The sequence below is a fragment of the Peromyscus californicus genome, unplaced genomic scaffold (genome assembly GCF_007827085.1).
Source record: "Peromyscus californicus insignis strain IS unplaced genomic scaffold, ASM782708v3 Scaffold_23__1_contigs__length_62951481, whole genome shotgun sequence".
NCBI lineage: Eukaryota > Metazoa > Chordata > Mammalia > Rodentia > Cricetidae > Peromyscus > Peromyscus californicus.
In genome coordinates, this window is record NW_026294534.1 from 11,386,565 (window position 1) to 11,410,603 (window position 24,039).

Below are 24,039 nucleotides of genomic sequence, written 5' to 3' on the forward strand. Positions count from 1 at the left end.
GTTTGCTCTGCGGTCAATTCACAGAGCACAGGGAAGATTTTTTATCATTGCTCTTGTTCATCATTTTTCTTGGCTTGCATTGTTTAAGTTGATCTTGCCAATTTTTTTTCTCACTAGCCTTTATTTCACAGGAGTAGAGTATGTATCTTTGCTCATCTCTACATTGGAAGTGAGAGGTAAAAACCACCTGGTTCTTGGTAAACGGATGTTCAGACACATGATCTTAAGGTCATGTTCACTAGCATCATCTAGGACTAAGCTGTTTTGATTTAGAGCAGCTCCAGGACTGTACTCACAGGTGAGAGCTAAGGATCTCTTTCAGTCTTTCTTGGCAGGGGGTGTAGTGATCTCAAACAGGTGACAATTGTTCTGTTACTGTGGGGGAGGGATCACATTGAGGATCACAGTCCTCAGTCAACAGGTTATTTACACTTACTGGTTCATTCCAGTAACCCCATGAATCCTGAGGAAGAGGTAAGTAGTTCACAAATGTAAGGGTGATCAGAACAGGTACTTTCATTCAAGCACACTTTAAAACACGCACACGCACACACACACACACACACACACACACACACACACACACACACACATACACACACGTTAGCTTATAAATTAGTAGGTGTATATGTGGCTTCATCAGCTATTTTTAATTTTAGTTGACCTTGCCCTCTCCAACCTATTGTAATTATTTTCAAGGAAAAGGAAATTTTGTAAGTGGGGACATTGAGGTTAATTAAAAAACAAGAGCAAACTTGCTGTGAGGAGGCTCATGAACACTGAAAACTGCTAATCTGTCAAAAGTTGAGCACTATAACTTAATTATAAATAATTAAGGCTTTAATTCTTCATGCATCTATGAGTTTTCTTATTCTGATCAAGTATTTCTTAGGAGAGAGTTTGTTTCATTTTAGGCTTACTCATACTGGTCATCTGGTTTTATCCGGAGTGGACATCTGCTTGTGCCCTGGTGGAGTATTGGTTGGTGGTCTCAGAAGGACAGCATCACAGCTTTCCTTAGATGAGTCCCTCCCCTTCCTTGTCTGTGTCACTGGGGACATTTTCACACCCTGACCAAGGCCTGTTCCAGCCCAGGGCTAAGAACCAACAGTCAGAGCCCGGGACTGATTTCTTAGGAAAATGGCAGGCTTCCTCTTTTCTGCTGGGTTTGCAAGAATATTGCTTTAGCTGCCATGCAGGTGGGGCTGAGGGGGGTGGTCAGTTAAGATGCTAAGAACAGAAGTGATATTCATAGGCAAAAGCTAAATGTTGACTTTATCAAAACAAGGCTGTTTCTGCAGCTCTCATGCCCTGAGAGGTGCCCCATCCTCCTCTGCTCACAGTTACAAGTTTGCTGCATTTGAGCTATTTGGAACTATGTTTCATCAGACAATGAGATGTCTTAACAAGGTTCACTATGATAAGTGAGAGACACATAAGTTCCTGCTCTGACATGCTACAAACCAATGATTGGTCAACTAATAGATGGATGGACTATCTTGCTCAAATGCTTACAGGGAAAAGATTCCCTGAAAAATTTCCAGGTTGAATTCATTCTGGGGTGAAGCAGTGAACCTTGAGCCCACAATTTCCTTCAAAGGATGTATTGGCTTACGTTTATACTTTTCACCTCCAACTTATGGTGATAAACATGTGGGCAAGGAATTTTTGTAACATAAAGCACCACACACAATCAATGGTTTTCATATACATAGAAGACATAGAAAAGGATACCTGAGAAAAGGCACAAAAACAGTAATGCATCTGTGATGTGCTTGTCAGCCATGTAGCCAATTTAATTTAATTCAATCTAATTAATTTTTTACTTGTTGGGACCATTGTGATTTCAAACATCACTTTTATTTGACAACTGGCTTCAGACACATTAAGTGCTGGGAAATTTTATGACTCTCAAATAAAGGGAAATGAAGAAGCTTTGACAATTTAATATTAATTAAAACGCTAGGAGGGATGTGAGGACTGTACAAGGAGACACAGTCTCTTCAGGATGGCTTACAATTTCCCCAGAATAGGAAAATAACAACCTGTGGGCAAGAGTTCAAAAGTGAAGTAGAGGTCCTGCTTACGAGCCAATAAATACTTAGTTTCTAAAGGCCTCGAATGGAAAATGCATTAACCTACAAATCTGCATCTCAGCCCGAGCAGAATTAAAGAGGAGACTGGGAACCTTGCAAAGGACAACTGGAGCAGACTGCTCTTTGTGGGCTCTGTGCACACCACGCCTCCACACGCTTGCTGTTTTAATTAACCACGGGTCAATCAATAGTAGCCATTGACTTAACTGTCTTTCCTTCGAGGTAGCTGAGACTTTTGAGGCATTTATTCAATCAGTTGTGAATTAGCCAACGAGGAACAGTTTAGTGACATGCCAGTGCTTTGGTGGCCACAGTAATGTGTTTGTCTTCTTCAATAATGTCAGGTATCTATTATGGTAGAGGGAAGAGGCAGTGCAATTTCTTGGGAGGAAATTTGGAATTAGCTCTGTGGTTATTTAGCAGAGTGTGGAAGCAGCACTTAAAAATTCGGTGTCTCGGGAAGGCGCAGAAACTGCAAACTCCTATTTTAAGCTAGTTTGGTTTACTTGGAGAGTTTCTCAGATATTCCTGTAAATGTGTAACACAACTATATCTCAAAGAAATCTATGCCATTGGTCAACTAAGAGAAATGTTTTCCTAATGAGTGAGGGTAAGACTACCATTGTTAAGATGATACATAAAGTTGCAATTCTATATAATGTACAAAAAATTGATACTTTCTTTGTGTAGTTCTACCATACCATGACTGTTAATCACATTCATCCATCTCCTAATTCACACCAGATACAACCTCCTCTTCCTACCCATACAACTTTGTAACATCTTTAATTTCACCCATGAAGTCTAATTTGTGCGGCCCATATATTCATGGTGTGTGGCCTTCTACTGGAGCGTGGTTGGTCTGCCAGTACCAGTGACAATACTCCTAGAGAGAACTGACTCTCCCTTTGAGAGCAGCAATCAGCTGTCAATAACGTCTTGACTAGGGGATGGGGTTTTGTGTCTACCTGTCCTCTCCATGTGCACACAAATGTATTTCCACAAAGGCTGAACTGATGTGTTAAAATAGCACTTGTTACATAAGTGCACCTGGGTACACAACTCTTGGAACTAAATGCTCCTAGAATTGAAAGGAGATCCTATTTTCATTAGAATCCTGTGTACAATTATCCTTCTATTTCACCTTATAGGCACTGCATTCACTGCTCTCCCAGGTTTGGGGATGTCACAGTTGTCCACAGACGGGCCACTATGAATAAGAAGAGAGCTCAGCCTACTGAGAAGATCAACAATCAGGCTCAGAGAATGCTCTCAACATTACAGAATGGCACTGAACCAGTGTGGGGTGTTTACCCACCAACCCCACAGCTCCCCAGAGTTTTCTTGAGTGCGAGGAGCAGAAAATATTAGATGGAAGGATTTATATTGCAGAGATAAACAGATAGAAAATAAAGGATAGCCTAAAGAGGGCCTGGAACCTTTTCCAACAGGCCCTGACTGTCTCCGCCCCAGGGTATTTATAGAGACGCCAAGGGGGTGGAGCAAAAGAACTCCCCCCAGCATAGCCAAGTGCAGACTATCTCAGACACCTGCACTCAGGCCTGTGGTCCTAATCATCCTCTCTATGCAGACCTGCTGGGTAAAGTCACAGGGAACCTGAAAACGGGCTCCCACAAACCAGCAATGGAAATTCATAAGAACTTTAAGTTTTTTTAAGATAAAGAGGAAAGACACATTCTTCCAGTGACTTAAAAACTACTTACTGGCAATATACAACTTCTCTTCACTCTTTGTCAATAAACTGGAGCAGATAAAGTGTTGAGAACAGAAAATGTCTCTTCATGCAGATGTGTGCTATCCCTCATCAAAGAAGACCCATCTGATCCATTGTAAAGCTTGGGGATTTCTGTCTTCAATAAGACTCAGGCAGCACATTTCCTCCTTCCTGTTTGGGTTCACTTAATAAGCTCTGTTCCTGAGAACTCTTGTTGCTTTGGCAAGATGAGGTCACTCTACCTGAGAGAAGAGGGTGTTTGAAGAAATGCATAGAGTAGAATAGTGATGGCCATGAGGCGACACTGAGTGCTGTTATTTGCAGAGTCCTTATGGATGCTCCAAAGAGCAAGTTAGGGGCCAGAATGAAGCCGCATCATTGAGTAGCAGAGTGGATTCCAGACGCAGTTAGTGTTATAATGTACGCTAGGCTCCAGATCTCATGAACCATGGGGTTTGACACTCAAATATCAACTCACTTACATTTGGAACAGAAATGAGGTTCTGCTTATGTTTAATTCTGCCATTCTGCATTTGAGCTGTGAGTCATTTGCTCTTTCAACTCAGTTGTGCTCACAAACCAGACTACATTATCCAGGTGGGATATTTTCATGCTGTGGATATCACTCCATATAAATAAAACACTGATTGGCCAATAGCCAGACAGGAAGTATAGGTGGGACTAACAGAGAGGAGAATTGAGGAAACAGGAAGGGAAGAGAGAGACCTGGCAGCCGCCGCCATGAGGAGCAAGATGTAAGGTACCGGTAAGCCACGAGCCATGTGGCAACGTATAGATTAATAAAAATGGGTTAATTTAAGATAGAAGAACTAGATAGCTAGAAGCCTGAGCCATTAGGCCAAACAGTTTAAATGATATAAGAGTCTGTGTGTTTATTTTGTAAGTGAGCTCCGGAACTGGCAGGGTTGGCGGGAGCTGGAGAGAAAACTCTCCAGCTACATTTTCACTCCAGGAAGGTCTTCATTTTATAAAATATTTCAGAATGACCATTGGTAGGAACATTTTTCAAACTGTCACAGAGTCATGGAATCATTGTGGGGTGCTAACTTTGCACATTCTATGCTTCTCAGTGTTAAGTAATTTTTTCCCCATCTATGCTAACCTTAGGGACATTTGGATCTATTTGAAGGATATTTTACTTGTTTATGGGTTGGTGTCACTTTTACCAGGTCTTGAGGCTACCACTACTGCAGGATGTATCACCCTAGACAAGACAGACCCAAGAGCAAAGAATGACCCAGTCCAAAGAGGCCACAGCATGGAAGTTGACACACTTGATTCTGCCTAGTGTATTTGAGGATTCTGATGTACAGCTCCCACCCTTCGGGCAGTTCCATGACTTTTCTTACAATTTTCTTTTGCACAGCCCTTCCATAGTTATTAGCCATTCTGTCTTTTTTTTTTCACACTGACTCTAACATTATGAACAAACATATCTCATTGGGCAGATCCACTCATGTTAATTATTTTGAGCTGTGGTGGAAAAAAAAATAATTAAAATTTCCCAGCACTTACTGCTTTTCAAGTGAGTTGTCAAATAAAAGTGATGTTTGAAATCACAATGGTCTAAACAAGTAAAAAAATAAATTGGAACGAATTAAAATAAATTGACTACATAGTTAAGAGAAAGCAACCTAAATGGTAACTGGGATGGTATTACAGTACAGACTAAGAAAAGATGAAGGAACAACAGACTGAATGATTCCTAATATTTTACTGGTATGTTTTCTAGAAGATAATCAAAAGCAAGAAATATCTAATATTCTCTCAGATGTGTTTGGGAATGGCTATGTTCACTACATATATGTAAACATTGTTCCCAACGGAGTTCTCCTTTTGTAAAGACATAGAAAGATCTGCAAAATGCTTAGTAAGTGCTGCTCATGATAGCAGAGTCATCCCTGGAGCATGGGCAACCCCCCTTAGTACTAAAAATAAAAAAGGAGAGGGTCTGGCATTGCAAGGTGGATGTAGGGAGAGTGGGAGGAAGGACTGAGTAGGGATATGATATTTCATTGTATACATGTAGAGATTCTTAAAAAATAAATTTAAAAAATAGAAAAGATGTGCAGAATGTGTCTGAGGACATAAGGTCAATGCCAAGCTGCAGGAAGTTCAAGGATTGAAAATCTACATCAGTCCAATCCTGAGAAATCATGTATTTTATGAACACATCAGGGGTTAGAGAATTCCATTAAAACTTACAAGTGAATACAAATCTGAAATGGATGAAAATTAATTATATTTATGAAGCAATACATGGACAGATATTTGCCAGTCCCTGGGGGGACAGGGCTGAGTATAAAAAGAAAAAGCACACTGTAAAACATATGTGTGGTCATGTTCAAAGGCAATGTCCAGCCAAGCTAAAGGTATGATGTCTGTTTTTGGAAAAGCAAATGGTGTTTTGAGTGATGCAAGAATCCACAGGATTCTGAGAGGTCTGAGCAACTCTACTTGATTTAACAAAAAGAAACCCAACCTGGGCTCCTCCCTGGCAGGCTCTTATCTAGGATGACTACTCCTCTAGCATTCTGGATTCATCTGATGAACTCTATGTCTTTGAACTAAGAGATTTGTGCATACAGAAGATGGAAGGTCAGCATACAACATTGTTCCTTTGATCTGCAGTAGCAGCCAGTGAATGTGTCTCAAAAGGCTAAATTCTAGCCTTTGAATCACAGCATGTGGCAGCAAAATTAGAGCCAGCTTGGCTCCACACTTATTAAACTAAATTATCATCAAGAGTAAATGGTGAAAAGGAAAAGTGATTCACTGGACCTGAAATTCCATTTATCCCTCCAATAGGTTTGCCCAATAAAAGCATTATGGAACCAAACTTGAAAAAACTCAGTGAGATATTGTCTGCTTTTTCAGGTCACATGAGGTCACTGCTCTTCAAGAATCTTCATGTCTTTCTGATAAACTTTCTTGTGGTATTTTCTCTCCTTTGCCTTTGAATTTTACTTAAGCAAAAGTAACCACAGTTTAGAACTGTGTTCAGCACAAAGGAAGTTATGGCAAACCAGTTGCCATGGCGACATGTAGCCCAAGCTGGACACTCCTCCTCTTCCCCAGGTAAGGCTAACTGCTGATGGAATTGGGGGGGGGACTACTTTGAGGTTCCTTACAAATGAAAACAAATGTCCCATGGATATAGCCATCCAATCATATTGCCCAATAACACTTGAACAACCAATGAGCGTGAGCACTCATTGCATTGCATCCTTTTTCAAAGCAATTCGAACATGAGCCGAGGTGAAATTCTCAATAATGTCCCATGTCTCCATCCTAGAGATCTCAGGCCCTACTCACAAAGCACTTGCACCTCAAAGCTGTGTCCTTCTTGTGTGGGTTTCTATCTCATCGATTCCGTTTCAAAGAGAAGACAATTTGAAGAGTCCCTCCTTGAATCAGGCCTGGTTCATACTGATTTCTGATGCTAGTTATTATGTCTTTGTATCCATGATATGAGAACTGCATTTCATTCTCCCAATGCAATGAGTTCTGTGAGACCCTCTACACTACAGGCAGGGGACTCAGAAGAAAGACAAGTGATAAGGACGTACACAAGTAGGTTTCAGCCATCCATCTAACTGTTAAGTAGGGAAATATTGAGGGGAAAAGGAGAGAAAGGATATAGGTAAGTGGGCTTCAGACATGTCAGGAGGGGACAAATGAGGTACAGACCCTAATGGTAAGGGCCCTGGGAAAAGGAGCCCACACAGAAAGATGTCCACTACACAGCTTCATCCAGAGTCACAGAATAGAGAGGAGGATAAGGATACTGATATTTCAGGAAAGCACTCCTGTGTTAAAAAAAAAAATTCTTTACTGAAAAAAAAATCTATGTCTTTAGGGAGGTTTCCTGAGTTTCAGAAGGCCAATCATTTCTTAGCAAAGAGGATTTCCAAAGCCCCAGTGCAGGGCTGAGTTAAGGACACTCAACAATCATGTTCTGTGGTCAGTCATGTAGATACAAAGCAAGCATGCGCAATCAAACACTCATCCTCCTAGAGACCTGGGTTGCATCCTTGTACCCATCACCTGACAAGAGCTAGGGTTGGTCCATCAATTCCTTCAGTGGGTTTGGCTTACTAACTTGTCCTTAAGGCAAAAATTTTTTTTTATTATTTATTTATTTGTTTGTTTGTTTTTAGATCTCCCACTGAAGCCCAAAGCACAGCACTGGATTGCTCTGTGTGGAGCAAGGGAGACATCCAGGTTTAGCCAGGTTTCCAAGTCTGCAAGCCCAGCATGGCAGCAGCTGTGGACAGGGTACTGTGTCCCTTGCGTCTCACACCATCGATCCTGACTGTAGCTCTCTGGAAGTGTGTAGACTTCTCTGAGGCACAGGAAGCTGAGATCCATGTCCCAGAGGCTTCTTAGGGTTTTCACACAAAGCAGGAGCTGCCATGACAACGGATTTGTTCTCACAGTTTTCAAACCCCTCATTTGCCAGAGCCAAAGCCCTTCCTTGATGGAAACTTCTAGCATCTGCACTAGCCCCTTTGTTCAATGTTTCACTCTATATGGATTCAGTTACTGATAGCCAGCAGTGATCCAAAAATATTCAACAGAAAATTCCACAAATACGTATCTGTTTTAAAGAACTTATTACAACATACTATTATAGCTCTTCTCCTTCATGACTAGTTATTGCTAATTTCTCACTAATTTATAAATTAAACTCTATCCTATGTCTAGTCAAAAGTTCCAAGAATCTACTCTATAGATCTTGGGGCTCATCCTTGGGGATAGGGCATTCTATTTATGAAACACAATAAACTCTTATTAATTAACCACTCCTGTGTTGGCAACTAACTCAGTTTGGTATAATATAAATGCCAAGAACTCTGGTCGTACAACTAGCTACACAATAGCAAATGAGATGTAAGTCCCACCACTGAGAGGCCAACAGTACCACAGACATGGAAATGTTACTGAAGTGAACAAATATGAGATGTTCTGAGAAAAGTGAGAAGCCAAGAGACGCTAAAAAGGGGGCTCGATGTTACCTGTCAGCAGTGATGACCTTCCTAGGGACAGACATACTGTACAGTGAGACAGGAAATATAACCAGAGCACTCTTATTAACACAGACACTCAGCATGAAATCACACCTCATGTCCGCTAATGACCCCTAAACTTGTAAGTCACCTACTTAACTACGCATGGCTTAATACCTGGGCTCACGTGCACTGCCTTTTCAGAAAGCAGGCAGGATGGGTATCGTTCCTCCTTTCCAGACTCAAGTTTGAGAGTAAATGCTGCCTACTAGAGAGGGCCCTGGATGAGTCTCTTGAGGCTGAACAAAGGAAAAAGGGTTTCGGGAACGTTGGGTTAAGATGGTGGGGGAAACCTACTGGTAGAATTTGTTCCACGGAGACACTGAGGACTTCTAGACTGTTTTCACTAACAGACCTTTGCCAATTATCTTCTAGATATACATGCAGTATGAACAGTTGTCAGAATGTATTGTTCAAAGACAAAGGTCTGTATGGGTTTGCTGCGGAGACATTTATGTCCATCCACAGTTGGTTGAATGCATCGATGCAGAATCGAGCAGTCCAGACTGCCACACATTGCAAGTGAAATCAGTAGCCGTGGAGATTCTGCCTAATTTAGTCTGACAGAGGTGTTGATTGGTTTGACAGAGACATTCTAAAAGACCTGCTGACTCTTTTCCTTAATTACATGTTTGCAAGTCAGAACAACAAAAGCAAGTGAGCAGTGGAGGCTTTGCAGGTATTCTGTGAGGTGCTTTCTAGATGACACAAAACAATTTTGTCTCAAAGCCCAGCACTGTGAGATTCCTGCTGGGAAATATGAGCTGCTATGTACCTCTCTCTTTGGCCTGTCCCTCAACAACTCAGGGCCACACTGTCCAGCAGCATGGACACCAGCCACATACAGTCAGTGAGTGTATAGCATAATATGTGTGAGCTGATTAGAACTCAAGTTGCAGAATGAACTTTGATGGCTTTGTAGGGAAAATGTGGAATACTTGATCAGTATGTTTTTTATTGATATATGTGGAAATATTTGTTGTACACAATTTGTTACATAGATTAATGATATAAAGGAAATTCAATAACAAAGGAATTATAGATCTGTTTCCTTTTAATTCTTTTAATTTGGCTATTAGAAAATTAAATATGTGGCTTGTGTTTGTGGCTTTCACAAAGTAAGTGGCTTCATTTTAATAATGATTTTCATGAAATGATAGAATTTAATAAATGGTAAGTTTAAAGAATGTTACTAATTGGTGTTACTGATATCTTAAAATAAAAAGATGGATCTGACTTTTTAGCTGTTCACTTCATACAGAAGAGGGCTTTATGGTTTTCGAATATGAAATGTCATTCTACTAAGGTTGATAGAAGGGAAGAAATAAGAGCTGGACACACAGATCCCTGACAGACAGACAAACTGACAGAGAAAGGAGCCACAGACAGACAAGGGAAATGGCCAACATCCAGCTTTTTTTTACCCTCCTGACCTGAGACAATGGCATGATGAGTTTTGTCTCCTACCAGCAGGGTCCCCTATGCCACTTCCTGGGACTGGTCCACATTGGTTAGAAATGTATAAGGCTGGTCCTGAACATATTTTCTCAAGCTATGGGACTCTCAGCTCCCCTTTTTTAGGTGGGGGAACTACGCTATGCCACCAAAACCACTTCAAAGACCCAAGTCCTCTAGGGGATTTGGAGTTTGGTCTGTTCTTTGTTCTGCAAGGAGACTTTCTCTTGGTGATCATCCTCCACTACCCCTCTCCCCTGTGTGTGTGTGTATGTGTGTGTGTGTGTGTGTGTGTGTGTGTGTGTGTGTGTGTGTGTTTTCCTCACTTTCAATACAACGTGTTATCAGCTGCTATCTATTGTGTGTGAGATTTTTCCCACCTTTAATTGTTGGAGAAAACTAATCTGACGAAGACTCCAAGATGGTATCAATACTCTTCTATGCTTAGAAGGTCCCTTGTGGATGGGACAGAAGGTGCACTTTTGTCTAGCCGTCCATTCTCTTAAATAAGGGAACCACTGGGCTCTGTAGGCTCCTGTGTGCTCTGTGGATGCCTTGAAGGATGCTTCCTCCAAGAGGGAGCAGTGAAGTTGCAAACTGGATCCGCTACATCAGAAGCACTAGAGTCGGGTGGGTCAGACCTGACTGGGGTCTGGAGTGGGCCTTCACTGCAACTGAGGAGGGCAGAGAGCAGCAAAATACAATCCACAAAGCAGAGATGAAGCAAACTATTGAGAATTATGGAATAACACCCCTCATGTTCAGAGTCCACAAGGCCCTCCGTGAGAAGTGTACGCTGGCTAGGGCAAGCCACCTCTAAAAGAAATTCAAGGCAAGTGGGGCTAATGCAAATTATGTAGAATTAGGATACTTTAAAATACAGTTTTGATATGTCAAAGACATGTAATTACAGATTTATACAGTAGGGCAAGATCTAAAATCAGAGTCACAAAGTTGGAGACACACGAACAAATTAATTTTGATGAAATTAGAGACTAAATCCATCATCATAACAAGACTGTTGGCATATTTAGAGTCTTCATTCCCGTGTGGCTCTTACTGTTCTGAAAGCCATTGTCTCTCTCCTGGGTGTCCTGACAGACATCTCTGTAGCCCTCCATCTGCATTTCACCTTGATGCACTGCATGCTGTAAACAGCCACTGGGGACTTGGTTTTGATAATGACTAAGATTAATACTGCATGATGACCTGAACTCACCACAGGAGGAGCTGCCCAGGCTTTCAGGAGAGACACAGTCACAGATGTGGCCAGACTGGGTAATGGTCACAAAACAATGTCACTTCAGGTTTATAGTGTCTTAATGCTGAGCTGGATACGAGTTTTAAAAAGAACCACCACAGACTGAAAATAGCCTATAAATGTACAAATGTACAAAGAGATTACAAATGTAGAGAGGTTTTCCAAAGATCTCACAGTTGCACAGAAGCAATAAAACTCAGGTTAACAGAGAGATCACCCACCCTGTGAGCAGCAGTCCCTCTTCCCACAGAATTCCATTTAAACTTCATGTGTTAGGGTGCTTAAGAAATATTTCAAAGTTTCTCCCCTCATGGCAGTTGGGAGTCTCAGGAATAGCAGATTCTGGCTACACTATGTTCTTTGCCTTCGTTTCCTGTCTGAGGCATTTGCATCTTGTTTTCTTATCTGTAGCTTGGATGAGGATCTTGGTGAACAACCAGTGACTATGTCCTTGACAGGAAAAGTCTTTTATTCAGAAGACTACCCATTGATCCTGTATCAGGCAGCTCACAGCCTGTGGGACTATGGGTTTGAGAAAGATTCTGACCACACTTAACAGTATTTACTCTGCCATATGTACCAGTTATAAAAACAAAAGCCTGTATCTTTCATTTCCTTGTGACAGAATTGCACTGTTTTGCCCAGACTGGCCCGAAAACCCTGACAATCCTCCTGCCTGATCCTCTAGAGTGCTGAGATTTAGAAATGTGTATCTATTGACACAGTTTAGAACTCAAGGTCATTCATGGCATTCTCTTGTCTCTGAACGCTTACATATTCTTTCAAGAAATAGAAGCAAACTTGCACTTCCACCTGAAGGTTTTGTCAGTAACAAAATAATGTGCACATAGTCTTGGAAAGTTAAATTTGAATCACAGGTGACAGGAATAGAGCTTTCTGTGTGAACAGTTAACCACACAAAAGCAATCAAAGAATTAATCGTTTCAAATGCAACCTGTTTCAGTAGTAGCTCTACTTAGAGATCATATGGGCATTTTATTAAGCTATTATCTTGGCAACACAAAACATGCCTGGTCTGTCACAGTATGATTTTTAACTTGTAATTCCTCAGTGTCACCTAGATTTCCCTGGGGCATTGTCATTTTCCTGAGATGTTTTCCACTGGATCAAAGCCCAAGATGAAATTTCAATTACATTAATGAAATGAACTATTCATATGGAACTAATCTTCCTATAAAAATCTCTTCAAATAAAACATCAGTTTTGAAAGGCAGATAAACCCAATTTATTGACTTGGTTGTGAATTTTGTCAGGATTTATGCTAATGGCATCCCTGTACTTCTATCATATACAATAATGAATAATTGAGTGGGAAAAGTCTGCTTAATAAACTGCAGTCACACAATGATGTGGCTGTAAATGCTAGTCCACTAATTACCTGTGATACACATCACAGAACAGTAGCTCTGGTGAAGCCTCGTCTCTGTGGCTTCTCTCAAAGTAAACAGTACAGTAAGGATCATTTATAAACAGAAAATAAGTCTCTACATTGACATTGCTATCCAAATTAGGATGTTCATACAAAGGAACCGCCTCACGCATGGCAAGGCTTTACAGCTGCAGGAATCTGTGCCTGAGACACTCTGCTTCACTGAGCAAAACTTATGCTACCAAGAGCTTAATTACATCCTATCTAGCATGCTAATAGCCCATATGGCGATGCCTGGGAACATCCTAGTTGAAAGTCACTTAACATTTACCAAGACAATTTGAGTCCAACCAGTACTCTCTGACATTCCTGGCTAGAAGGGACACACTTGCTTTCACGCAAAGTAAATTACAATGCCACCTACATTCTGATGACTCTTTCTAATTCACTTATTTTCAGCTTTGAACACCTGTTTCAGTTTTCATTCGATTCTAATGAGTCTATAATTAAGAATCTGATAGGATTTCCATAGAATATTCAGTTTTGAGGAAATTGCATTAACATATTGCCACATTCCAACAGTCTATAAATTGAAACTTCCATGAACATGGAATGGACTTCATCAGCTTCTTTGAAACACCAACATGCATGGCTCCTCTCCTCCACTTCCTTCTGTCATCCACACCTTGCTAACTGACTCTGTCTAAAATGCATCCCCCTTCAAACTCTCCTCTCTCTGACATGCCTTTCCCCACCTCCGTCTCTCTCTTATCTATCCAAACCTTATCTCCAACATCTTTTGTAGCTGAAAGTTTTCATGTATCCCTCCCGGCCCAAGGTCAGGATAATTCTCTACTATGTTGAAGTTAAAACTTTCCTTTTAAATAGAAAGAAAAGGGGAAATGATGGGTGATGGAGCTCTGTATGCTGTGAATGTGTTGCTCTGATCAGTTAATAAATAAAATGCTGATTGGCCAGTAGCCAGGCAGGAAGTATAGGTGGGATAAACAGACAAGAAGAATTCTGGGAAGAGGAAGGATGATTCAGGAGACACCATCTCGCCGTCCAGGGAGCAGCATGTGATGGTACACAGGTAAAGCCATGGAACACGTGGCAACATATAGATTAACAGAAATGGGCTGAGTTTAAGTGTAAGAGCTAGTAAGTGGTAACCCTCAGCTAATGGTCAAGCAGTGTTAATTAATATAAACCTCTGTGTTTTTATTTGGGTCCAAATGGCTGTGGAACCAGCAGGTGAGAGAGAATTGTCCTGACCTTGGGCCAGGCGGGACACATGAAAACTTGCAGCTACAATCTTTTCCCTCCCACACCCCGTCTCCCTGATCTCTGATATCCCCAAGCTTATCTCTAGACTTCCTCTTTATTTGAGCAATAATTTCTAGCTTCCATTCTCCCTAGAACTCCATCTCCATCCCTTCCACCTCAACCTGGGTCTAAACCCTCTTCTCTTCTTTGTGGACCTCAATGGAACAATTACTTACCAGTCTCCCTACTTACCCCATTGCCTCCTGCAAATTCTCCCTCTATCATTTGCCAGAATGACCTTGCTGAGGCTCAGTGGGTTAATGCCTCTTTCTTCCATCAAGAAGTGGTATCCCTGTGAGATTTACTTTGTCTCTGGACCACCTTGCATCACTCATCTCTTGACCCTCAGCCAAGTCCTCCACCTTCCCATCATGACACTTCATTGGCCATCTCTCCTTCAACCCTATTTATTCCAACTATTTCTACTTTATGCCATGATCACCTCAGGCTCTTAATACTCGAAAATATGACTGAATGTCATCCCTACCTATGTCACCCCTACCTCGGACATTTCTGTGGTGATAATAGGTCCATATCACTCCCCTCTAGGACTCCAAAATCTCCTAGAGCCCTTGTCATTATCCTTCAGCCCCTAGTGTGAGCCTCAGACATCCCAGCTGATACTCACCCAGCATCATATTGTGCCTATGGGATTGTTTTCTCTTCTTTGCTGTACTCATACCCACTTAGAATAATGACAGCTCATAATAAAAACTGAATAAAATATAAGATAATCAGAAATAAAGACTGTATGGACTCAATGTCCTAGCACCTGTTTGAACAGTATCTTAGCTGCTTTCTGTAGTAATCTCATAACCATTGGCATGTAGTTATGGACAGCATGTTTGCATTTTGGTTGGTCTCTGGCCATATTCATGACAGAGGAGACCCCAGGAGATGGAATTGCCTGGGGACATCAGAGTTCTCTTCATCTATGTAAGGGCATCCTATGGTATTTGCATTATGACAACATTGCCTAATGACCCACTTCTCAGAATGTGTCTGTCAGCATCTCATGACTATGGAATACATTCTTCCAGAAATTGTTGACCACTGGTTAGTTTTCTTTTTAAAGATGAGTTGTGAATTGTGCATGAAAATCATGAATTTATCAAACATGGAAATGTGAACATGAACCTTTATTGTCCAATTAAAAACTCTAAGGTTTTGCTCCTTAAAAAAATATAGAAAGAAAATAACGTAATTTAGCTCATGGCTTTTGTTTGTTTTCCTCTGGTGGTTTGACTTGAGTTCTTACTCTCCTAATGATTTTTCATGGTGACATTTGATGAACCATTTCATTTTTGTGTGTGTGTGTGCTTGTTGCTTCTATTTTAAAAAGGAGAATTGTTTCTTTAGATTCCAGATATTTTACAATTTCCTTTCCATAAAATCTAGTAATAAAGCTGAGCTAAAATCAGGGGACAGCAACAAAACAGAGCCACTGGTGGGGGCCTGCCTCTGTGAAGAATGAGGCTCCCAGCACTGCTTGGCTTTTTCCCAACCACCAGGCCTTCACATCTCCACTCAGGCTTTGTTGCATCCCTAATGAGAGGTTACCTGGCTCCTACCAGCTGCAGGATGCCCAGTTTCTAATAATACATTGATTTCTCTGCCTGCTTTCTCTTTTACTAGTCTCTTTCTCCAAGCTCTGAGGTGGGTGCAAGCCAGCATCCGGATATCATGAAAAGGATTACATCATTAGGACTTCAAAGAGTGCCTGGCCAGTTGAAGGCTCTCAGAAAGTTTTTCTTGAGGATCAGGAGTTTTCAAAAATACTTGATAGAAAATAGCCGCTTAATTCTCTTTTGCTGCCAAAATCCAATTGCCTAGGAATTTGTATTCCTCTCACATTGCGATGAGTCTGAAATTTCCTCCCGATTCTGTTCTATTTTGTGTTTGTTCATATATAATAATTATTTTAAAGCACATAGTCTCAGGATGAATAGGCATGCACACCAGGAAAATGCTAATTGAGGTAAAATAACTAGGAGCTATTAAGCACTCCTTTCATGCATGCCTAATGGAAATTTCCAGATTGTTTCCACAATGGAGGGGTTCACAGTGTTAAGGAAACCCACTTTCTGCCTATCTACCCCAAACCTCTTTGTACTCTGAGTTCTTTCTCAGAGATAGTCTATATCAAAACACTTGGTCCTGGACAGTGCTGTCCTCTCAAACATTTCTGTTTGCTGGCTCTGAAGGGAACTTGATATGTGGTCTGGACCTAAATGTTCAATACATCCAGAAAACCACCAGCTCCTGAGCATATAGGCCTATCAGGATCAATAGTTGATAGCATTTCAGAAGGGATTTTCCATTTAGAGGAAAGGTTACACACTGATGCACAGTTTTTTTTCTTCCCCCCAACCCCCAAAGGTTGTGAAAAGTTAAAGTAGGAAATACAAAGCTGTGGAAGACACTGTTCTTAGCTTTTGGCTCCTCTGGGACTGGCCTAAAGAGTGGTAGGGTGTGACATTCAGGTTCGCCTTCTACCTCCTCCTAGGATTATCAACATCATGAAAGCTGGCCAGTGTGACACACACACAAGAGTCCTGGAACTACCCTGACAGTGGCCAGAGCTAGATTCAAATTCTATGAGAATAGGTCTGTAAGTCCCCTAAGATCTGCTATTAAGGTACAGAAACTTGCAATGTCTAGGACTGAGATTTATTTTTGCCTCTACTCTTCGGACTAGAGCACACAGCACTCAGGGTGTGCTGTGACTCTATCTTTTTCTGCTTATGGGTTTCTTTTAAAATGAGCCCATGAAAAATTAAAATCTCTCCTAGCAAAGAATATGCATGGAATAGTAATGTATCTGCTCTTGAAGGGAAAATATAGTGTTCAGAATACAGTGCTCAGATTTGGAGTGCCACACATAAAAATTGAGATCTGTGTCATCTCCAGAGGGGAGATGACACACTTACCATGTGTCAAGAAAGGCAACTGCTATCATCCCTTCAATAGGGCAGGACCTCTGTAGCTGAACTCCTACTATCAATATTCAGGAAACATCGAAACACTGAAAATGTTACAGAGCATTCAACTGGGAGAAGTTTATAAAATTCAGTAAGTGTTTCACATTCAACTGGCTGTCTTCCTCATTTGTTGAGGGTTTCTGCCATTCCTACCCCTCTGTCATGCTGTTATCATAGACAGAACACCCCATCCTGAGCAGAGAGCCTGCTGTTGTGACACCCAGTGCCATGTGCGGGGGAAGCCGCATCACCATCTCCTGCTTCCTATGAGACAGTGTCTGAAGGTTAACCAAGGTGGTACTCAGTGCACTGTGATCCCCAGAGAGCCAGGCTTGGTGTTCCTTCTCTGGCCCTAGCCAACTCTGTATTCCTGAGCAGACTGGGTGGTTTTCTGAACTCTTCATTTTAATGATTTGTTTTATTTTTTTTTTAATTATTTGTGTGCATGTGAGCCTATGTGTGAAGATGCCTGCAAAAACCACAAGAGGGTACTGAAGCTTCTGGAGCTGGTGCTATAGGTAGCTGTGAGCCCCCTAACACGGGTGTTGGGAACTAAACTCCAGTTCTTCAGAAGAGCAGGGCAAGCTCTTAACCCAGGGGTTCTCAACCTCCCTAAGCGGCAACCCTTTAATACAGTTCCTCGTGTTGTGGTGACCCCCAACCATAAAGTTATTTTCATTGCTACTTCATAGCTGTAATTTTGCTGTTGCAGTATATCTCATGTGTGACCTCCTAAAGGGGTCACAGCTCACAGTTTGAGAACAGCTGTTGAGCCACCACTCCAGCCCCAGTTTAACTTTTTTTATTATTAAGAAATTTTCTATTCACTTTACATACCAACCACAGATCCCTCCTCTTCCCTCTCCCCAGTCTTCCCCCCAACAACCTCCCATTCCTACCTCCCCCAAGTCAAGGTCTCCCGTGGGGAGTCAGCAGAGCCTGGCACACTTAGCTGAGGCAGGTCCAAGCCCCTCCCTGCTGCACCAAGGCTGCTCAAGGTGTCACACCCTAGGTACTAGGCTTCAAAAAAGCCTGCCCATGCACCAGGGATAGATCCTCATCCCCCTGCCTGGAGCCTCCTAAACAGTTCAAGCTAAACAACTGTGTCACATATTCAGAGGGCCTAGTCCAGTCCTATGGGGGCTCCACAGCTATTGGTCTACTGTTCATGGGTTTCCACTAGTGTGGCTGCTCATCCCTGTAGGTTTCCCCATCATAATCTCGATGTCCCTGGCCCACAGAATCTCTCCTCTCTCTCATTGATTGGACTCCCAGAGCTCAGCCTGCTACCAGGCCATGGATCTCTGCATCTTCTTCCATCAGTAACTGGATGAAGGCTCTATGATGACAGTTAGGGTATTCACTAATAGGGTCACAGAAATAGACCAGGCCAGGCACCCTCTGGACCATTGCCAGTAGTTCAAGGTGGGATCATCTTTGTGGATTCTGGGGAACTTCCCCAGCACCCTGCCTCTTCCTATTCCCATGATGTCTTCATTTATCATGGTATCTCTTTCCTTGCACTCCCACTCTGTCCCTGTTTCAGCTCAAACCTCGCAGTTTGACTCAATTTTAAATTAAAATACTGTTGTTTGATTATTACAAAACTCCTGTTTTAAAATGATATGGTCTCTTCCATCTACATTTCATGAATGTAATCATTTAAAGCTATTTCTCTGAATTTCCTTAATCATGCTGTATTGGCAAACTCTAAGATTTTGTTTATCATTCCAAATACAGACCCACATTTCTGTCTTGGACTTATTTCCTTTACCTTTTACTCTTTGTTTATGTTTGAAGCAAATTTCTTCTAAGATAAGAAACATTTTTATAAAAGAGCAAGCTAGGAAAAGTATGATGTTTTTCAAGGGTCTGAGATTTCAAGTGCTTCAAGGAAATGGAGATTCAAGGGCCCTGAACACTACAGATTGATAGCCATGTTTCAAGAGGAAACAGAAATAGCACTTAGGAACTGACAGCTACTGCCTTCTGGAATGGATTCTGCTTCTAATATCCCATCTGATCCACGTTAGGAAATAGATCTCTTTCATTAAAGGAAACAGGGAATCCAATATGCACGAAGCAGAGAAAAGCAGAAGTGTGTATGCAGAGAATGCAAAAGGAATCCCAATCCACGTAAGGTATACAAACAGGGTTTCGGTGTTTTCCTTTAATAAGCTAATTTATCATGTTAAAAAGTAAGTCTGGAGGAGCGGGGAGATTATTCTATGCTTTATGTTCAAAGGTCAGCTGATTAAATCAACCTACAACTGAGAGAATTTGCAATTTGGTAGGTATGGATATCTAAACTCTCTGATAATTTTAAAACAACTTCCCACTGAAGGGGGAGGGGAGTATCAAAGGGCCAGTTTCTTCTTGCTTCTCGGTCTTAATGTTTTAGGATAATGACTATAATTTACCAGAACTTTCGGTCAAAGATGCCTTGTTCATCCTGGAATTCAAACCTTATGATACCTGTTGATAACACTTGTTTCTGTTTCCCTGGGTTTGGATTTCTGATTTCTGGGTGTAGAATTATCTACGCGTCAGAGCAATTTTATTTATATCACCCAATCACCATGTAAAGCAATTAGTAATATGCAAATTCTTTATGTTGTGTTCTATATTACAAATATTATTCTTTACTGGTTATTCATGCTGTCTTGTTCTTCTGCTGTAATAAAACCCATTATTCCCATTCAGAATTATTTGCAGTGGATAAGCTTCTCACATACCTGATGGTGATTTCCTGAGTTCTCATTGATCTGATCCCTTGAGTGACAGTCTCTCAAAAAAGAAGATGGTGGCATTATGGGATAATTGTGGCTATGGGGGACAACTTTAATGGAAACAGACCCTGTTGGGCAGCTTTTTCCACATTGCTCCACCTGGATATGTGTGTGACCTCTTTGCAGCTCAGGTTGGTCCTTTAAAGAACGTGAAACCAAAGCATTATCCTTTGATTTCCTCTGAGATTTAGATGATTCTTGACATTGAAACACATACAAACTGAAAACTTCGTTAAAAACTTAAAATATCCTAAGTTGACATTTTCTTAGGCCACCTAGCCTGGAACATCACAGCTCAGCAGCACAGTGGTGCCCCTTGTCACTTTTGTGGCTATCACAGTCAGGAATTATTGCTCATTGCCCTTGCACAGTATTCCAGGCAGGATCGTAGGTATGTCTGAGAAAAAAAATTTACAGCTTAAAATGTAGTTTCTTCCACTGTGTATCACTCTGGCATTGTACCATTGTAAAAAAATAAACAAACAAAAACAAAACATAAAACAAACAAACAAACCCCAAGTCATGGCACTACAACTAAGGGGACAACAAGACATTTCTGTTTTAAACTGCTCTTCACATGCCCGGTGTTCCATGCTCATACATGGGTGTGTGCATGCCTCCCTGTGACTTGTTGCTATGTGTCTACAGACTGCTGTCTTCTGAGAACTCCTCTAGGCTTCCCTGCTTCTGACTCTCTGGTTCTTCAGTTATTTGCTGCTAACACTCTTCTCTGCCTATCTCAGGCATGGCTTCACTATGGCCAGCATGGGTCCTTATCCTGCAATATGTCAGTGGTACACACACAAGGAAAGCCAAGATGTACTCTGAATGCCTAGGAGCTTTCTGAACTGGTAATACTTGGAGTGTGCTTCCATGCGTCCTCCCTGGGACATGACTGCGAGTAATTCTTGCAGACTCCCCTGAGACACTCCCTGTGGGTCTCTCCCAGGCAGATTTATAGGTAGTCTTTACTACATAACTTACAGAGAGTCCTACAGTCCTGAGAGTCTAATAAATTGTCAAGCCCAGAATGGCTTAGGTACACCTAGATGCCTAGTGATACCAGGATTCTTGGTGGTGCATTTCTAAGCAGGGCTCTGCCCTCACCTCCCATTAAGCTGACTGGGCTGTCTGTTCTGCTTCCTTTCAACCATTAAATGTGGATCTCTACAGTCTTCCATTCCCACTCCTAGATCACAGGATGCTTTTGCTATTTTCTTTGTGCGTTCAATTTGGGTTATGAAGCCTCTGAAGACTTCACTGTGTCTTCTACATTTCTGTCTCTCAGCTTTTTTCTCTGTTGGTGTTGCAATTTTCAAGGTTTCTTTTTCATTTCCTTATTTTATTATGGCAAATCGCCTTATATTTCACACCTTGTATTTGAAAAACTTGAAGCTTCTGTCCTCAACACTAGTGATTGCCTGGATTATTACTTCTTTGTTCTCTTGATTGGCGTTTCAAGATCTAAGACACCTCCTCCACACATCTGCTGGGTTCCCCGCTTGCACTGTACAGCATCGAATTCCACAGTCCACTGAAGTCTGCAATAAGGGCAGACTGCCAATGGGGTATAGGATATGCTTTACCATGATGATGATGATGAGCCGCCTTTGATACTGAGACAACCCTGCGTATCTAAACACCAAGATATTTTCTCAGGAGATAGAAAGTTTCTCTGAAGAAACTTGCCTTCTTGGCTGGTCATAGGGTTTTTGGTTTTTTAGGGAAATCCAAGCACAGACCACTACCATGTATACTAACACTAGCCACTTCTAACCCAGTAGAGGGGGAAAAAAAGAACAGAAAGATCCAGAGAAGGAAGGAGATGGAGCTGGGTAACTGAGGCAAGTCTCAGCAGTTCACATAAATAAATAATACGTCTATGAATACTCACTACATGCAAAATGAGTCCCTACAGTAACATTAATTCAATTATGATTAGAAATTGTTTTCTAGTCTAGATTCAGTAGATTTCCAAGAGGGAATGAAATTCAGTTAAATAAATAAATAAATAAATAAATAAATAAATAAATAAAAATTGTAAAATCTATTTAAAAAATCTGGCCACCTAAGTGTTTTATTCATCCTTTCTTATTATTCTCTAAGTGGTTTCATAAAGCCAATTAAGATGACAAAGTTTAATTTTTTGACTATTTTAAGCAAGCTGGCTAGAGTAGTTAGTGTCCCTTTTGGAAACCCTACCCTTCCTGAACATCAAAGTGGGAACACCAGGGAAAGAACCCTGTAAGAGAGACTCTAATTAGCATCTTGTCCTAGGTTACCTTAGAGGAAGTCACTCTCTCCTTGGCATCTGGCTGGCTTGGTATTCAACACAGAAAAGGAAATATGGGGACTGAAGGAATTGCCTGATCACTTCCATTTTACAGCCTATGATCAGAGAAAGTATCACACAGCTATTCCAGAAGAGAAGAACACGGAGAAAATTTATTTAACCCTCAGATAAAGCCTTTGGAAGAATAGATGGGTCTTTTCAACAGAAGTAGAAAGGAAGATTGCAGCCATCCTTCATCTCTCCTCGGGGCCCCAGGCTAGAGCTATATTAAGCCATTGGAGGGTGGAAAAAATTGAAGCAGCATGCACCCTGATCTGGAATGACTGCCTAGGTCCCCAAATGGCATTCTACCTTAGGAGATGTCTCCCTGAGACCCGATGCTGAACAGAAAAAACAAAAAATAAACAGACAGAACAACAAACTTAAATTGCTATGGGGACATTTAAAAACAGAACAGTTTGTGTCTATGGTCTGGCTCATAGCATCCAGCTTCCCAGGAATTATCCCCTGATAATCTGAAGATGGCTACCTCTCAACTAGTGGCTGAAATTGGTGTTAGTACCTACGAGATGATATGTAAGGCCCAGGATTTCTACAGTGGCCACTTTGTGATCATCAAGAGTGTGAGAATTCCTAACAGAAGGGAAGCTGAAGGGAGCCTTCCCATCAGCACAATTTATGAGGCAGCCTGACTGAGGAGGCTGGAGGCCTTTGAGCATCCCAGTGTGGATTGGCTAATGGATATCTGTGCTAGTTCCTAAAGTGACCTAGACATTAAGGTCACCCTAGTATTTAAACATATAGACTAGGATCTAAGAGCATACCTGGACAAGGCACCCCCAGGCTTGGCACTTGAGATCATCAGGGACCTGATGTATCAGTTTCTAAGCAGCCAAAATTTGCTTCATGCAAATTGCATTAGTCACCAAGGCCTGGAGCCAGAGACCATTCTGGTGACAAGTAATGGAGCAGTCAAGCTGGCTGACTTTGGCCTAACCAATATCTGTAGCTACCAGGTGGCTCTCACACCTGTGGCTGTCAAGGTACCATGCTCCTGAAGTTCTTCTCCATCTCCATATGCAAAACTTGTGGACATGTGGCATGTTGGTTGTATCTTTGCAGAGATGCTTCATAGAAAGCATCTCTTCCTTGGAAACTCTGAAGCTGACCAGGTGGGAAAAATCATTGATCTCATTGAAGATATCTGGCCTCAAGATATATCGGTACCCCAAAAAAGCCTTTCCCCCAGAGGGCCTTGACCAATAGGCCAATGCAGTCAATGGTGCCCAAGATGGAGGAGTCTGGAGCACAGCAGCAGCTAGACATGCTGACTTTTAACCCACATAAGGGAATATCTGCTTTCTGAGTCCTGCAGCGCTTATCTGCACATTGAAGAAAAAGACCCAGAGTGAGAAGTAAAGTGTCTGCCTTTCCCTTCTTCTAGATGCTTGAGTGGACACAACGTTACTGAAAAGGCAAGCTCTGCTTCCTCTGAGGCTGTGGCGACTCCTCCAGTTTTTCACAGAGAGTATTTGAAGCTTTAAATGGCATTCCCCACTCCTCCTTACAAGACTTACCCCCTTGCCCTCCCACTTCTCTACTCTAAAGGTTGGGGGTGTCTTG

General features: G+C 41.6%; 1 protein-coding gene and 1 pseudogene across 2 annotated transcripts in view; one reads left to right on the forward strand and one right to left on the reverse strand.

The window, feature by feature from the left end:
- Csmd1 (CUB and Sushi multiple domains 1) overlaps positions 1-24,039 on the reverse strand; it is a 1,596,844-nt gene that overhangs the window by 615,962 nt on the left and 956,843 nt on the right. The gene's annotated exons all lie outside the window — the stretch shown is intronic.
- LOC128118925 (cyclin-dependent kinase 4-like) lies at positions 22,463-23,828 on the forward strand (annotated as a pseudogene).